Below are 18,976 nucleotides of genomic sequence, written 5' to 3'. Positions count from 1 at the left end.
GAGGGTCCTGGGTTCGATTCCCGGCCGGGTCGGATATTTTAATAAAAAATGGTTAATTTCCCTGGCTCGCGCACTGGGTCTTTGCAATGTCCCCAACATCCTTCCAACTAACACGTCGAACACAACACTAGCCTCCACTTAATTACTGTATAGCCCAAGCATTAGCCTAATAAGAAAATGGGGAACCCCGGAAAACCATCTTAAGGTCTTCTGACGGTGGGATCCGAACCTACCATCTCCAGAATGCAAGCCTGCAGCTAACCGCACGACAAACTCGCTCGGTGTCTGGTATCGATTCTTTCAATGATTGCGTCGACTCTATGAATGGAGCGCCCTAAACTGAGCATGATACTACGAAGGGAGTTCAATAAGCAATGCAACACATTTTTTTCTAAAAGCAGGTTAGTTTTATTGCGGATTCAAATACACCATGTTATTCCCCAATCCTTTTGCTACAATTTCCTATGTTTCATATGATCTCCATTAGATGCTACGGCCTTAAGCCGCCGTAATGTGAGGGCCTGTCTGTCTGCATGGTACCACTCGACTGGTCGATGTCGAAGCCGACGTCGGGCTGCATCAATTATTTCTCCATCATCCACGTAGTGCTTCCCGCGGAGTTCATCCTTCATTGAGCCAAAGAAACGGAAGTCAGAAGGTGCGAGATCCGGGCTGTAGGACGGATGAGGAAGAACTGTCCACTGAAGTTTTGCGAGCTCCTGTCGGGCGCGCAGATTTGTGTTAGGTCTTGCGTTGTCATGTAGAAGGCTCACCGTGCTTTTGTCCACTGCCAGGTCTCCGTAGACATTCTGCAAGCGCCTATGAACATCTGTGAATCCCTGGTTATCCGCCAAAATAAACTCAATGACTGTTCTCTGCTTGGTACGCATCTCCCTTACCGACGCCATTTTGAAGGTTAGTTATAGCGCTGCCACCTATCGGAAATCAAAAAATAAATTAAATTAATATTAAATTAATATTAAATTAATAAATTAAAATAAAGATATGCTATACATAATTTTAAAAAAATATTTTACGTTACCAAAGCGAAATTGTTTCACGTATTCCTTTCGAAATTTTGAAAACACCTAAAACCTGACGTTCAGCCCTTGTAACGTAAATAACTATTGTGAAACTTATGTTGGGCAAGAGCATTACTCCACTATAATCCACTCGGAAAATCGCTAAAAGTTATGAAGGTTAGGGTAGTATAATAACATTTAAAGGCAATGGTCGCACTAAAGTTTTCTACTATAGGGAATTTGAAAGTTGCTCGCATAGTGTTTATACTAATAGGCTATATCACGTTTCCCTGAGTCACAATCTTACTTCAGGTAAAACTAAATAATAGCCGGGCTGAGTGGCTCACAATTTTGAGGCGCTAGCCTTCTGACCCCAACTTGTCAGGTTCGATCCTGGCTCAGTCCAGTTTTATTTTAAGGTGCTCAAATAGGTCAGCCTCGTGTCGGTAGATATACTAGCACGTTAAATAACTCCTGCGGGACTAAATTCCGGAACCTCGGTGTCTCCGAAAACCGCAAAAGTAATAGTGGGACGTCTAGCCAATAACATTATTATTATTATCAACCTAAACAACCCCGAATATATTACGAACCTAACTTCCACTATGGACGTCAACCATTTCTTGGCATGTTGAATAAATAGAATCAATAGATTCTGCCCAGGCACAAGACATTCTAATAAAGATGTCTTAATCAAATGAGGACGATATGAAGAAAGCGTCCCGACTTGGTTTTAAAGAAGTACAATATACTGTAGTAGAGTATGATACGAGCCTGATTGCAATGTTTCCACTTCATTACCTTCTTAGGGTCCTTTGAGAAGTAATTCTGAATAAATCCCAAGTAATTATGGAATATAAAGCTAGACATCAAAGTGAAGTTCAGACAAGATAGCCAAAGAAACGTTATGCATCTAACAGACTTTGAAAAGCCAAAGATTTCTGCGAGAAGATTCCTTGAAGATTTCTTGCTGCTTCCAATGATAAAATACCCTATGATAGCTACCGATTGATTTAGTTCAATATATTGAACTTCTGATAACTTGCGTAGCTATTCACACCCCAGAAACATGTGAGTTCAAATTCTAATGTTAGCCCGACCACCCATAAAATTTATTTCTATCACTTTTCGTAAATGGTCCAAAACGGTTTTTTTTTGTAACCTCCTGCCTTTATTTTTGCAGAACATGATATTCCATAACCTTATTCAGAGTATTTATTGTTTTGAAGGACACAGTTTCGGTGGTAGCAGTTTATTGGTAGAATTGGAGCAGCTCAACTACCGAACACCGTCAAACGTTTCTGTACACTCTAGAGCCCATTCCTGAATAGTTTACCTTGTAACTTTGTAATTTAAATTTTATTACACTAATTATTGAGATTAAAACTAACTCATGATAGAGGAGTTATTAGAATAATACGTTTACTGAACCCTTTAAGATAAGGTCATGGGTTCAATATATTCAGGAAAGCTGCCCTTTCGAGGCGGTAAAGGCCAACTCAGTTCATCCAGAAGGTTGTAAGTTCGACTAATCGTCACAAAGCATCCCTTTATGGAGACGCGCGTGGCTCTGCGGTTCACCCATGCTACACCAGATAACATGTTAATTCCTAGGAGTATATGCAGCTGGGCTTACAGCTAACCACTCAAGACTACGTAGAACGGCGGTAATTATGCATTATGAATGAATTTTGGCATATCATGTCATGTACACTGCACATAACATGGAATTATGCATTTACTTATTATATTTACCTATTTCTTCCATTTATATTTTACAAACCACGTTGCGGCAAAAATTTTCACTTCATAAATTGTAGGAATTAGTTTAAATATAGAATGATATATATATCTATTTTCTTTATTGCTTTACGTCGCACCGACACAGATAGGATTTATGGTGAAGATGAGACAGGAATGGGAAGGGGGCGGCGTGGCCTTAATTAAAATACAGCACCAGCATTCGCCTGTTGTGAAAATGGGAAACCACGAAAAACCCTCCTGAGGTCTGCCGACAGTGGGATTCGAACCCACTATCTCCTGAATGTATGCTGAAAGCTACGTGACAAAAACCGTGCAGCCACTCAGTAAAAAACGTATACTAGAATGTTTCATTTATTTTACACACATCATAAGAAAGTCTTATATCATTGACGTAAGAATTACCAGTCTGTTGCTAAGTTGAATTTTCTTGTGCAGACGAAAAAACCTACCATCACGTAGTTCGTAAACATAACCACATTTTGCGTGTAGTCGGACCTGTAGACGGAATAACGAACTTAAATCGTAGGCTGCATTTCAATTGGAGTTGTAGTCAACGTTAGAGCCTTCAGTTCAGAGGGAACCGAGTTCGTTTCCCAGAAATTTTAACCGCGTCTGCTTAATTCATCTGGAGAACTGTTTCTTCTTTCGCTCTCTCTCTCTCTCTCTCTCTCTCTCCTGCCCCCAATATAAGAACCACGGGCATAGTGTACAGATTAGAAAGTACACTCACTTCACCTGTTTCACTGGTTCTGCCACAGAGCGGCGCTAGCTGCGCTGCACAATTTCAGTATTGCGCACTGCAATGTTAGATGCTACGAAAAAGAAGTTATATTTGCGAGCAATGTTTGTACAAACATACGTCCTTTCTTAATCGCCACCCTAGGCAGTTTCCTTACCGATGTAATTACACGCAAACACATTCCAACATGTTACATTCAGACATAGACACAGAAAATAAAAATACAGCATGCATAGTACAGTATTATTTCGGCGATGATCAGAGACGGACCAACAAATATTTTTTTAACTATGACCTAGAGTTTTAATAGATTTAAGAGGTTCATTTAAATTTAAATTACATTTTAAAGCCAAATCCATTGAAAGTGTTGTGAAAAATGTCCGAGATATTCGCATCTCTTCACGAATTTCTGCTATAGCCCTACTTCTGCCCCTACTGCGTAGATAGCATGATTGTATACACATATTATTACTCTTGATTCAATCTTGGTACTCAACCCAACCAAATGTTAGTCGTTAAATTTTATCCCGTTCCTCATCCTTATGGTCCATGGCAGCAGTCTCAGTCCGCGTAAGTTCCGCACTCTTTGCTGTTAATCAAGACTTTATCAGACTTAATAATGTGCTTGTCATGAAACTTAATATCACACTCAAAGCTTTGCAATGAGATTCCTGTCCTTACGGAGAATGGAGTTTGTCCACTTCAAAAAATATCGCTCCTTTTGTGTGGTAACAATAATGGCGTGAAGCCTCCGGAGAGACCTGGTGCAGGTCTTTTGATTTAACGCCTGTAGGCGAACTGCGCGTCGTGATGAGGATGAAATGATGATGAAGACGAAACATACACCCAGTCCCCGTGCCAGGGGAATTAACCAACTATGGTTAAAATTTCCGACCCTGCCGGGAATCGAACCCGGGATCCCTGTGACCAAATGGCCAGCAAGCTAACTATTTAGCCATGGAGCCGGACTTTTGAGTGGTATGTGCCTTACATCGTTATCAGAGTTGGGAAATAATTCACTAAAAGTAATCGGATTACTTGTGTTGATAGCATTCTTATTAATTTTTACTTGAAATTGTTACTTTAAAAATTAGTTTCTACATGCAATTTACTCCTTGAAATGGAACTGCAATCGTTACACTCTAGTAACTGATACACATTGCACGGAAGCAGAAATGGAAAACAGAAAAATGATTATGTAAATAAGATTTTCAGTTCTGTTACAGCAGCACCAGCTTTACAAGTTCTGCATGGGGTACGTTCCTACCTCTCTAGTGCTTCCAAATATCAATGGCTTACTTTTAAAACCTCGTATATCCCAATGTTCTTCCTACCCATCATATTCTTTAAGACAAGTCACCCCTCCCAGCCACATATTTACATGCAGTCCCTCAGAATAATAAGGAAAATGAACACAAGGAAAATTGTTCTGATGGGTTGCATATCCACATGTGGCTGGGAATCGTGACCAGTCTTAAGGAATATAATGGATAGGAAGAGCATTGGTACATACGAGGTTTTAGAAGTAAAGCCATCGATATACTACATCACATATATACCAGCGATGTTCTTAAATATAAACCTACGTATCCTTAAAACGCTGTTGTCGGACGTATCTTCACTAAATGCAAAGATGTATCCCCCAAAACATGTCAAAGCTTAGCGATGAGAATTTTATTATTTTATTTGTAAAGTAAATGGCATAATATTTGAAATGACTCAAGTCAATAAATAAAACCGAAGTGGTAGGAAAAGATCATTTCGAATGTTCGAAGCTGTTGTGTTTATTCTCACCGGGTGAGGACAGTCACGTAATGTCTCAATACTGAAAACAAAACACGCAAAATTAATACATCGTCGCTGCCGGGACAAAACCTCCTATGTGAAATGTTTTAGCTTAGAACATTGGCCGGTAGGGTTCTGTCATCTAAGGTGCAATATTGTGTGAATATTGTCAAGGCATTCTCGCTCTTCATTATGTATATGCTGCGGGTCAGTAAATCTCCAAATATATTATCGCATAGGAGGTTTTATCCCGGTAACGACAATATTGTTTGTAAGCTTTGGAGTTGTTACATTCCCATGTAAAAATGTAGTCAGTGATTTCCTTAAGAATGGCGTTCTGTAAAATAATTGTAATAGTTATTTTACTGATTACTTGTTGAAAAAGTAATATGTAATTGAGTACAATATTTCTCAGTTAACTGTAATACAGCCCAGTTACATTTTATTGTACCCTTCCAGTCACTGTTCATTATTACTGTTCTAAACCGACACATGGCCCCGTTTATAAGCGACAAGGCATTTTTCCGTCACAGCAATAGGAATGTATTCACATAATATATAAACTTGCCATGTTAACTATAGCAGGCCGTACACATATCTGTTTTGCGCAAGTTTCGTACATTTTTGTAGCCCACCTGGTATGCCATCTGAGCGAGAGAGCCCAAAACCGGACACATATCTGTATGTTGCCATATAAGACAGCTGATAGTCAACAAAATACTCATGATTATTTCGAAATCTTCAGTAAATATTAGGGAATGTTCTCCTCAGAGAGGACATTATAATGCTAATAGTGAACACAACTTATGAAATGTTTGTAATTTACATTAAACAATTATTTCATTCTATGTAGGCCTACAACTAAAATCTACACATATTACGGTGTACTGCAGACACTTCATCATACGTAGGTCGAGTCATAAGTCATGGCAACTATTTCTTTCTCTCGCGAACACGAGACAACACGGAAAATCTAAGATATGCATTTGGAAACGTACGGTATGTACTTGCGTATGATGCCACTAGATGGTGTATGTAAACAACTGTGTGCGTCTAAGCATGCCCCCAAGTTCAGTGTGTGAGTGAGAGCGTCACAAAATGGAAGTCAACAAGCAGCAGCAACGATCGTATATTCAAATAGCAGTTCTCCGCGGCAGAAATGCACGCCAATGCCATGCAAAGCTGCGGGAAGCAATAGGTGTGCATTGTATTACGTGGACAACGTTTTGCTAACAAAGAGGTCATCGTAAGAGCATTTCGGGGAGAGGTGTCACACGTTAGCGATACACGTGCAGCGAATGATATTCAGCGCCTGCCCCACCGCTGGCAACGCAAAATGGAAACCTTGGGTGATTATTTCAAAGGTCTGTAACCAGTGGAGACCTGTACTTTGTACGTAGTCTTGTGTATTTACTGCCTATACCATGATAAAACAATGTTTACCAATGGCCTGCGTTCTATCACTTTCCTACGAGAATCTCCTGAAGTCAGAATTAGTCTTCAGGCACTACGCATAAGTACATGCCCTATCTTTCCAAATGCATATCTTAGATTTTCCGTGTTATCTCCTGTTCGGGAGACAAAAAATAGTTGCCATGACTTATGACTCGACCCTCGTGTGCATGCATATTATCCGCGGGAGTTTCAAAACATAAAAGATTTACAGCGGAAGTAATATTGAGATTAGTTTTCAAAAAATATTATACAAACTTACCTACAGGTAATTTTAACACGGCTTTTTTCTAAATAGTAAGAAGATTATGTCATAAAGTTCGTAAATATTAAAGTGTGCACTACACTCTACAAATAGTTATATTGAATATCTGTAGTAACCTTCCTCATATAATGCCTCTCACGCTACTTTCCGGAGTTACTCCTGTTTTCTTATATTTGAGTAATTACTTGGTGAATTATTGTAATGATCAATTTGCTCTTCTTCGAACTGCACTAGTCTGATGTTAAATTCAAGATTGTTTCTCATTTTCAGTTGAAGTAAACTGACAACTTGGCTGCTTCAGTGCTTCTGTTGCTCTGTAGCGATTGTAAAAAGCTAGATGTCGCCTGGTGATCTGTAGTACCACATACATATCAATGGCAACATTGACGTTTCACCTGGCTGTATGTTACCATGGTGATAGCTTCCTGCTGTCATACCACTGGCATGCAGTGTGCGATATGCAGACAAGTATGCGGTCTGTTTAAGAACGAAAGAGACCGGGCGAGTTGGCCGTGCGCGTAGAGGCGCGCGGCTGTGAGCTTGCATCCGGGAGATAGTAGGTTCGAATCCCACTATCGGCAGACCTGAAGATGGTTTTCCGTGGTTTCCCATTTTCACACGAGGCAAATGCTGGGGCTGTACCTTATTTAAGGCCACGGCCGCTTCCTTCCAACTCCTAGGCCTTTCCTATCCCATCGTCGCCATAAGACCTGTCTGTGTCGGTGCGACGTAAAGCCCCTAGCAAAAAAAAAGAACGAAAGAACAAACTGCACGGAATCATTATGATGCCAAAGCGCTATACCTAATATTGTGAAAGTGCGTAGCATTTTTGAAGAGGGTCGTAGAAGAAACTTCATTCATCATCGTTATTATGGAAAAATATGTAGGTTTCTGAGTGGTGATCTAGCGTTTGTAATACATTCAGCCCTTCAAAATGCATACAAGTAAGGAATGACCTTCGGATTGCGTTATTTTCAATCAAGAATGACACATCAACATTCACAGATTCACTAAGGTTAAAATAAACTGAACTTTGGTGGGCAATACGAGGTAGGTACTGCATTAACAACTAAATCAGGTAGCAACAACCACGCCGCAGTTTCCGCCAGGCGCCGTGGTGCCTGCCACAGACAATGGCAAGTGTACAAGAGCGCGGAGAAGTGATCACGCTTTCTATTCTATACGCTAACTTTAAAGAATCTGCCATTAAGAGCAAGTCGTCAGCATAAGCCAGACTACTTACTACATTTCCACCTAACTGAATCCCTCCCTGCCATTTTATACCTTTCAGCAGATGATCCATGTAAACTACGAACAGCAAAGGTGAAATATTACAGCCCTGTCTAACCCCTGTAAGTACCCAGAGCCAAGAACTCATTCTACCATCAATTCTTACTGAAGCCCAATTGTCAACATAAATGCCTTTACATAAATAAATGAATAAATAAATAAATAAATAAATAAATAAATAAATAAATAAATAAATAAATAAATAAATAAATAAATAAATAAATAAATAAATAATGTTGCTTCTGAAGCTTGCAGTCTATTATCTTGGAACTTGAAAATAGTTGCAATGAGTATGGTATGAAAATTAGCCTTTCGAAGACTAAATTGATGTCAGTAGGTAAGAAATCCAAGATTTTTGAATGTTAGATTGGTGATACAAAGCTGGAACAGGTAGATAATTTCAAGTATTTAGGATGTGTGTTCTCCTAGGATGGTAATATAGTAATTGAGATTGAATCAAGGTGCAGTAAAGCCAAAGCAGTGAGCTCACATTTGCGATGAACAGTATTGTGTAAGAAGGAAGTCAGCTCCGGACGAAACTGTCTTTACATCGGTCTGTTGGTCCGCCTTGGTAGCGTAACGTTTAGTGTCATTAGCTGCCATCCTCGGGGACCCGGGTTCGATTCCCGGTACTGCCAGAAATTTAAGAATGGCAGGAGGGCTGGTGTGTGATTGATATGGTACAAGCAGCTCACCTCGATTGGGGGTGTGCCTTAAAAGAGCTGCACCACCTCGGGATGAGGACACGACTTTACTTTATCGGTTTGTTTTCAGACCAACTTTGCTTTACGGCAGCGAAAGCTGGATGGACTCAAGATATGTTATTCATAAGTTAGAAGTAACAGGCATGAAAGTATCGACAATGATTTCTAGAATTGTTGACGTCAAGATGCGGACCCATTTTTAAACCGTATTTCTCCCTGTAGGAGAAAACTCCATGAACATACAGACACTTTTCTAGGAAAAAAATTGGCATCCACACCCATTCGCACATCAAATTGAAGACAGTATTTTTTGTTCACTGAAATCACATTTTATCAACTAATAGGACCCTGTCTATACTGAGTAGAATCTTTTCGAAATGTACACACCTGATAATTCTTCGCTATCCCTTCTGTTCTCAGGGAGCAATCTCATCTTTTCTGTTCAAATTTAAGTCTGGCATGTCCTTGTTCGCCGACATTATGATAATGTATTCCGTTTTGGTCAGCAACAAGAGCAAGGAGGACATGCGAAGGAGCGTCACGCTAACCACACGAATCTGTGCGTGAAGTGTGAATGTACAGTAGGTCTCACTTCTATACTCACCTATACTAAAATGGCATGAAATCCTTCAAGCACTGATATTGAATTTCTTCCAGAATTGGCCTGTTTGTATACCTCTCAGTGCAGAAGCTGGATTTTCTTTCTCTTTAAGGTAGCGCTAACGTAGGCAGGTTTCGGGCAACTCTGGAATACGGCCTATGACTAGGAAGGAAGGGACTGTGAATTTTATTGAGATATGCCCCGACAATGCCTGACAGGAAATTCGGGAACCACGGTGATCCATCCGTATGTCCCTCCACCGCGAGCTTCGTAACCACCATCTCCTGAACTCAAGCGTATAGGTACAGGAACCGTACCACGTAACCAGTGTCATTGTTGTTGTTGTTTTTGCTGCAGCTGTTGCTTTTGTTGACGTCCATGGCATTGCATATGACAGTATTAACTTGGGGATCACATTGGAATAGACAGACAGAGGCACAGTTGTTCAGACGCTGGCCTTCTGCAATCTAAATTGCAGAATGGAGTCCCGGCAAAATCAGGTGGAATTTATCGGTACAAAATAGAAGTATCGCCATGCTTTTACAGTGCATACGCAAGGGGTTATAAGGTATCATCAGCTATCTGCTCCGGGCCATCCAGATATTCTTAAGCAATTAATTTATTATAACACTACCGATAATGTTGCAGCAAAATTGTTGTTACCATTGAATTTGGCATGTAGTAACTGAATATTCACTGAAATGTCATTGAAATCTGCCTAGTCCAAGCCATACAGTTGTCCTGTGAGAATGCAATATCGAACTCAAGGTTAAGTCCATGAATCATAGTGTTTCTAGAGCTCAGTACTGGTTGTACATACAGCACATTATATTAATTTGAAAGCAATACAGCACATATTCCCTCTTGACAGACGTGTGATGAACAAGAATTCTCAATTTAAGTTAGTAACTCCATACACAACAGGCACGTAATAATTTGTAATCCATAAAAATGATAGCACGAGTATTTGTTTCAGACAGATGGACTAATAGAGCGAAGAATCTAATTTGTAAACGAATATGATGAAATACCGTGTAACTGATGTTATGTGCACAATTTTTGTGAGTGTAATAACGTCAATTTTTTTTCGCATTTCGTTAACTATATAGAAACGGATCTTCCAAATGCTAAATGATTGCAATTAAATATATAAGTTGATTTCGGGAGTGGGGGAGTATATAAAGTCTATATTCCTGATACTGATATCAATAACTGGTATAGCTCACAATTCATTTACGAGGATATTCACACTTGTGAGAAACGTAGGCTCAATCCCAGAGTCAGCTCTTTTTGTAATAGCTATAATAATAATAATAATAATAATAATAATAATAATAATAATAATAATAATAATAATAATAATAATAATAATAATATTAATAATAATAAAGGCCATTTTTTGACGTCCCACTTCAACGACTTTCGGAGACAGCGAGATGCCAGAAAATGTGTCTCATCGAACTACTTTTTACGTACTGGTAAATCCTCTAGTGTTACAATCTGGGAAAATGAGTCCGGGCTGGGAAATGATTGATTCACTGATTTCACAATTCACACTTAAGGTGAATAATAGTATGGTTTTCTTTTGAAATATTGTTGCTGCCTTCCTGCATACAAATTAACAAGAAACACTTCACAATCCATACCCAAGATATCGGAATGAGCCTGGATGGACAAGAAGTGCGGTTTATTAACATATTCCATGAATAATTTCAACTGGGCGTGAGGAATAGTTTCGGAACACCAAGAGGAAGGACAACGTGATCATAATAAGCAAAAAAAGACGTAAAAGTACAACACAATTTATTGTCTTATGATTCTTTTGAGTATCGAATATGTGTTGACTAGCCAAATTTAATCATTTAACAACCATAATATGCAGTGTTATATTACAGTGTATTACACATAATTAATATAACACTTTCACCTAAGTACAATTCTATAACACTAGAAATCCTAATGAAATCATAGGGTAAGAAAACACTAATGAAGGAAGTATCCTTACTAGAAATATTTCATTCATAGCAATAGAGATATTGTAATTATCAATATGACGGTCCGGTAAATTTAGGAAATGATAAAAATAAAATATGTGTTGCCACCATGAATGAAATTAAAGAAATATGGGTACAGCCGTCCTTAGTGATTAATTATTTCAACAGTAAAAATCGGAATAGGGAAAGAATTATTAATCCAGTCAGGTGGAGCTATGAGAAAATCTTATCTAATAAAAATCCACAGCCTGCTTCTAGTCATTCGACCGGGTCAGGAATGGAATGATGAAGCCCCCATCTTGCGGCAAAAAATCCTAACTAATAAAATGATTAATTAACGGCATTTCCAAACTGTGGATTCCTGAACAAATTATAAATATATATATATGTTCAATTTCATTATTGTAAGCCTCCTGTCTGTCTGTTAGGTCATCAGCCCAGAGGCTGGTTGGATCCTCAAATAGCATCACCAAAGGCTATGCAGTTATAGGGAAACTACAAAAACCAATGGCAGTACCAAAATGAGGCGTACTAGGCAAGATGAGGAGTGAGGTAGTTTGCCATTGCTTTCCTCACTGGGCCAGACAGTGCTGTTGTAGCACAACTAACCCTATGAGCAACACCTTTCATGACATTCAGACACACTGGTTGTCCTCTGAATGTCATTAATCAGCACCACCCATACCCCAGTAGCTTCCATATTGTCACAGACATGGATGAGACTGGGACTTCAGTGGAAGCTACACTTTGCTCTGGCCTGTGCCAAGAGATGGATGCAAAAGTACTGTATCCATCAAGAAATGACAGCAGGCAGATAAGCCTCCTACATAAGGGATTTTCAAAGTTATTGTTATGCGAATCAAAAATCTGACACAGTTATGAAATAATGTGTATATGGATGCAAGAAAACTACATACAGAGGTTTAATTTTGCGTGTTCATGCTGATATGATTTCAGTATCTGCCATGCAGACCTAAGGACCTGTTTGTTGTTCAAAGCGTAGTTATTTTTATAGCCACGCCACGAGTCGGCAAGAAAAAGATTAATTATTTGACAAGACGATGCTGCTTGCTGATGATGATGCTTGTTGTTTTAAGGGGCCTAACATCGAAGGTCATCGGCCCCTTTGACAAGACGGGGAAGAAAGCTGACATTGAAGCAGTGCCATATTTCTCATGTGATTTTTCCAACTACCGTATTGCATACACAGTACACTGTACTGCAAATTCCGGCTCCATTGCTAAATGGTTAGCATGCTGGCCTTTGGTCACAGGGGTCCCGGGTTCGATTCCCGGCAGGGTCGGGAATTTTAACCACAATTGGTTAATTTCGCGGGCACGGGGGCTGGGTGTGTGTGTTGTCTTCATCATCATTTCATCCTCATCACGACGCGCAGGTCGCCTACGAGAGTCATATCGAAAGACCTGCACCTGGCGAGCCGAACATATCCTCGGACACTCCCGGCACTAAAAGCCATACGCCATTTCATTTTTTTTTTGTACTGCAAACATCATTTAATAATAATAACAATAAGTGTAACTCATAATTTTCCATCCAGACTTATTACTGGAGTCCCCATTTTACGTTTCTCTTGTTCAACTCAACTTCGAATTGTGTTAAACGCATATGGCGCGTGATTATTGGGCATAATGGGTTTAATTATTGTCATAAATGGTTTGACCTTCTCTTCGAATATTTCTTCGTCCAGTAGGTACAGATTTGTATTTAGTACTGTTATCTTTCGAGATCAAATTAAAAACATGCCCTTGAAGAGAGGGTGTCATTTGAGCCCACACTTGAATTATTTGTAATTAACATCAGACGCAATTTCAAAAGCCCAGCGTTGAATATCCGCTCCCTCTGTGGTTACGTGCTAGAGTGTTGTGGGTTCAAACCTGGCAGAGGAAATCGGATTTGTGAAGGACAAGAAAGTCTCTTAGACACTCCATGTCGTACGATGTCGGCATGTAAGAGATCTCTGGTGACGCATTTGGTGTTTACCTGAAAAAGTTATTTAAAATTCACCGATAGATTACACAACAAAAATCCGACTTACTCTGCCATCTGTTAAAGTAAAACAAAACGACAAAATTGACGCGCAGGTAGCCTAAATGTCGTCAGATGAAAATGCCTGCACGCGATAGGTGAAGTTATACGATTATTATTATCACCTCCTCTCACGATAATCGGACGCCTTCACTCAATTCATCTAATTTTTTCGTAACGTTAATATTTCATTGTTACCTTTTTCAATGCTATTTGTTCGGGGCTCAACCCATGTGGATCTTTTGCCCCCTACTGGCACCATATGGCATGAACCTGCGTGTAATGGTGGTGATGTGGAATGTTGTGTGTGAGGAAGGGAATATTAAGGACGTCACAAACACCCTGTCCCCAGGCCAGGGATATTAATCATTAGAATTAAAAACAACTGACCCGGTCGGGAATCGAACCCGAGGCCGCCGGGTGACAAGCGGAAGCGTTGCCCCCTACACCGTGTAGTCGGACATTGTAACCATAACTAGGTATATGTGCTGTAAGGAACTCGAACAATAAACAGGCGAACTTGTTCGAGAACAATTCCAAAAGGGAACCTATAATTTAACTTTGAATTCTGTGCTTTAAATTAGCTACGTTATATCAGAGATACACGCAATTAAACTTGAGGGAGATACACACGCTCCAACTTAAACGGGAACACACGCCCTACAGCACTTCACTCATTTACTCTCAAAGTGAGAGTAATCGTCCCAGAAAAATAAAATTAATTTACATTCCACCGGTCTTTCCTATACCCAAACTCTCTACTAAACCCGCAGGGATCACGTGATTTGGATTGAGTTTTCACCAGTCTGTCTTGTTACAAAGTTCTCTGCACGTACCAGTCACGACGACACTAGGTATTATTTCAGTGCTAAATAGTCAAACATCACTCTGTTTCATGACCGAACATGGTTAACTTCCACTCAATAATACATCGGAATTGCTGCAACGTTCAGAAGTCTTACAATGAATTTCTATGGTGGTAGGGGCTATCCTGAATGTAGATTATAATAAGATTTTCCAATAATTAATTAAAACTGATGTTGATTTAGGTCTATTTACACACGAATACACAGTGGTGCTGGTTTAATTCCGGTGCAGTGGGGTAGGGGAGCCTGGGGTAAAGAAAACACGGGTCAATTTTAACATTTCAAATTTGACGCAAAATATAATTCCTACCATGAGCGATGTGTGGCGGAAGGCATCAACACTCTCAATGGTACCGAAATGAGAAAGCAGGAAGGAACCACTTGAGCTTTGTCCGTGCTACAGGGAGGGAGGCATGTTTGTTGCTCTAAAGTAAAATGCCACTTCGTTTGAATGCTTTAACTAGTAAATGTCAGATAAGGAACTATAATAGAGTATACCAGACCAATTGGGGTGTAGAACATTTATCAATATGTCATTCTGTATAGCGTCAGACATTCACTGCTCGTATTTTTGACGTTATCGCGTGTTGGCGATGCGCGTCAATTGTAACATTTCACGTACGGTTTATATTTCTTTTCTTTTTTTGCTAGTTGATTTTACGTCGCACCGACACAGATAGGTCTTATGGCGACGAATGGACAGGAAAGGGCTAGGAGTGGGAAGGAAGCGGCCTTAATTAAGGTAAGGCCCAGCATTTGCCTGGTGTAGAAATGGGAAACCACAGAAAACCATCTTCAGGGCTGCCGACAGTGGGGTTCGAACCTACTATCACCCGAATACGTTATATTTCACCCCATGCACAGCATGAATTTTGTTCTTCTCTCCGTCTGTCCTTGTGCTTTAGGCCACTGAATCCGTTACGGGGAAAATTTCATTTTTATTAATTCATTGTATAAATTTACTGATAATTAATTCATTACCAAGCGGAGTGGCGTAGCGTGTTAACGCGTTACGGCTCTGGAGCCAAGCTGTGCATTCAGAAGGCGCGTGGGTTCGAGAACCACCGTCGGCTGTCCTAAGAATGGTTTTCTATGGTTTCCCATCTTCGCTTCCAGGCAAATACCTGGATATCTCCTATTCATAGGCCACAGCCGATTCCGTCCCCCTCATAACCAAGTTTACCATAATTTATTTCATCTTCATTAGCTCTTCAACTGAGTTTGACGTCAGAAAGGGCATCCAGCCGTAAAAGCATGCCATATAAATTGATCTCATGTCATTCCCGACCCCGTAACTTATCAAGGGGTAAATATATAATTGATAATTAATTCAGAAAACACACATACGAATAAGAAGATAAAATCGTTATCAGTATGAGATAAGGCTCGTACATAGAGAAAGTTTAACGCAAATGTATAGAAAATTAATCAAAAATGAAATTAGCCCAATATGAAAACAAAATGAGATTGTTTCAAACTTAAACAGGACTGACTACATATGCAAAATGTTTAAAATAAGAACATTAGTAAATTAACATGAACTGTCATATGAAAGCCAAAACTGTCTCTCCGACTAATACGTATACATTTTCCTCCTTGGCCGATCCCATGGCTAAATGGTTAGCGTGCTGGCCTTTGGTGACAGGGTTCCAGGTTCAATTCCCGGCAGGGTCAGTAATTTTAACCATCAGTGTTTAATTCCGTTGGGACGGGGTATTATGTATCGTCTTCATCATCATTTCAAACTCATCACGAAGCGTAGGTCACCTATGGGCATCAAATCAAAAGACCTGTACCTGGCGAGCCGAACACCTCCTCGGACAGCTCCGGCACTAAAATCCATACGCTATTTCATTTCCTCTTTACAAGTATTTTATTTCTTTACCTTTTTTTCGTGTGTGTCTGCTTAAAACTCAGAATATTTCAAGAATACAACGGATTGGTTCATGCACATGCTTATCGTGCAAAAATGCTTCCATGGTTTCTTTTTATGTTATTTTATTGTAATCACATTGCTTTCTGAAATAATTTATATGTTACTACTTACCCTTGAGTCAGTTACGATTGACCCAAAAGCGGGGAAAATTGTAACAGTGTACACTAATGCAAATAATTGTGAATGTGTATTTAGTTATTTTGGAACAATACCGTAATGTATTTGTTGCCAGATGTTTAGAGATTTCCTTCCAGTCTTTGCTTATATTGATTTGGGCCGTGTGAAGCAGAGGTCGAGAAAAATGTGTAATTTGTTACAAATGACCCCAGTTTCCCCTACTTCAAAAGTTTTCATTGGAATAAAGGATATTTCCTTTTTCCTACATTGGTAGGGAAATGTTTATGCTATCAAGTTGGCTCTACGGGAATGCAGTGCCTCTGCTTTCATATTCTTAGGACTGAGATGCAACTCGTGCATGAAATTCCCTTTGCGTTTGTTTGACTACTTCATGTGTGGCATCCTTGCCAGTGTACGCGTAATACATATTACATGACATGCGCCAAAATACCGGGAATGGACAAGATTTCCATGTTCTGACAGCCAAACATTTAGCTGGTTCCTTGGATGTTATGACTGTCGCAATATAATTACGAAATCAACTTCAAGTTGAAAGTTATGAAAATCATCATGCCATCAATGTCAAATATTAAATAATTGCACTTAACACGTATGTACTTGAATTAAACACTTCCTGAAGTGAAATGTGTGCCGGCCCCATGGTGTAGGGGTAGCGTGCCTGCCTCTTAACCGGAGGCCCCGGATTCCATTCCCAGCCAGGTCACGGATTTTTCCCTCGATCTGAGGGCTAGTTTGAGGTTCACTCAGCCTACGTGATTACAACTGAGGAGCTATCTGACGGTGAGATGGCGGCCCCGGTCACAAAAGCCAAGAATAACGACCGAGAGGATTCATCGTGCTGACCACATGACACCTCATAATCTGCAGTCCTTCGTGCTGGGCAGCAGTCACTTGGTAGGCCATGGCCCATTGGAGCTGTTACGCCATGAGGGGAGTTGAAGTGAAATTTACTTAATATCATAAGCAAATCTTAATTAATCGCGCATGTTAAATTCTGAATCGAAAACTTTAATTCCATAAATTTATAAGTGCCATTATCACACATTTACACTTAATTTTCATACTCCAATGAGACAGTAGGACCGATTCTGTGATATATATGGTTAGTATGCCTACCCGTAACGTGCAGGTCCCGGGTTCGATTCCTGACTAGTCCAGGAATTCAGGGGTGAATGGTTCCGTTTGAAACTATTCCCCGATGTTTTATTGTGATTAGAGATATGTTATCTGTGTAGAGAATGGAGGAAGAAGATTTAATTGGAAATGAAGCACATGTAGTGCTACCAATATCAATTTCGGGATAAATCCCAGGACATGTGGAAGGAACAGCTTCCTGGCCTGTCACGCTACTCTCTGAGCTACCCTACTAATTGCTCCTCCGCGTCATCACTGTACAGCAAGGAAAGCTATAGTACAGTGTAATGATCATTAAGAAAAAGGAAGAGTTGTAACAACGAGTTAAGTGTCTCTTGAGACGTACTCCGAGTCGTGTTTAGTCTTACTGCTCGGAAGCCTGTCATCCATCTTCCTTGAGAGACTAACAACTTCTCAGGCACAGGCTTTATTTTGGGGAAATGTTTTCAAGTCTTATGATACGTTCAAAGAAAACATTGTGATGGTTCATACAACACTGCGAAAGGAGCGGTTGGAAATTGTTTGTGTTTCTTAATCCAATGCTTCAATATAACAAATGTTTACGGTGATGGCAGTATGGGTAAGATGTACAACAGAATGAATTAGACAGCTGCGATCGTTATAGTAGAGCCTCGGTGTGAAAACTGAAAAACCACCTTCAGGGGCTGCCGGCGGTGTGATTCGAATCCATCGACTCCTGAATGCAGGCTTACAGCTATACGACCCGTACTGTACGCCCAACTCACTTGCTTATTGCTTTCCTCATGGAGTCATAAAGTACTATGGCATTACCATTAGCCCGGTAAGTAACACCTTCCCAAATCGCCATAACCCACCGCTATGAGTTCTTTTAGCAGTGTCCATTATCATATCTATAAGTAAATATGGGACACCAATGGAAGCTATATATTGCTATGGACAGTGCCACTGCACAGATGTAAAATAATCTATACCCATCAAGGAACTGCAACAGGGAACGGGTATTAGCTACCGGTACATGGTCAAAATTCAGTGATCACTCGCATACATCCACTTTTAGACTGCAGACCAATGAGTTACCTCAAATCAGTTACATTCTTTCTGTTCTGATTTCGACATGAAAGTTTATCTATTATTTTCATTTCCTCCTTTAATTCCTCGTTTCTTTCTCATTTTCTTGGAGACACCTCGTATGTTGAATTATTGACCGATTCGGAGATACTTGTTTTAAGCCAATATGAAATGTATGCTAATTTCTGGC

At 39.9% G+C, this 18,976-nt stretch overlaps 1 long non-coding RNA gene across 1 annotated transcript in view; it reads right to left on the bottom strand.

The window, feature by feature from the left end:
• Positions 1-511: 511 nt before the first annotated feature.
• Positions 512-18,976, bottom strand: part of LOC136863224 (uncharacterized) — a 49,024-nt gene continuing 30,559 nt past the window's right edge. Inside the window, exon 3 of the long non-coding RNA XR_010859176.2 lies at positions 512-935. This is a non-coding gene — a long non-coding RNA (uncharacterized lncRNA). The remainder of the gene's footprint in view (positions 936-18,976) is intronic.

Source organism: Anabrus simplex, chromosome 2 (genome assembly GCF_040414725.1).
Source record: "Anabrus simplex isolate iqAnaSimp1 chromosome 2, ASM4041472v1, whole genome shotgun sequence".
Lineage (NCBI taxonomy): Eukaryota > Metazoa > Arthropoda > Insecta > Orthoptera > Tettigoniidae > Anabrus > Anabrus simplex.
Note: the sequence above shows the minus strand (reverse complement) of the source record. Positions and strands in the feature narration are given on the sequence as shown.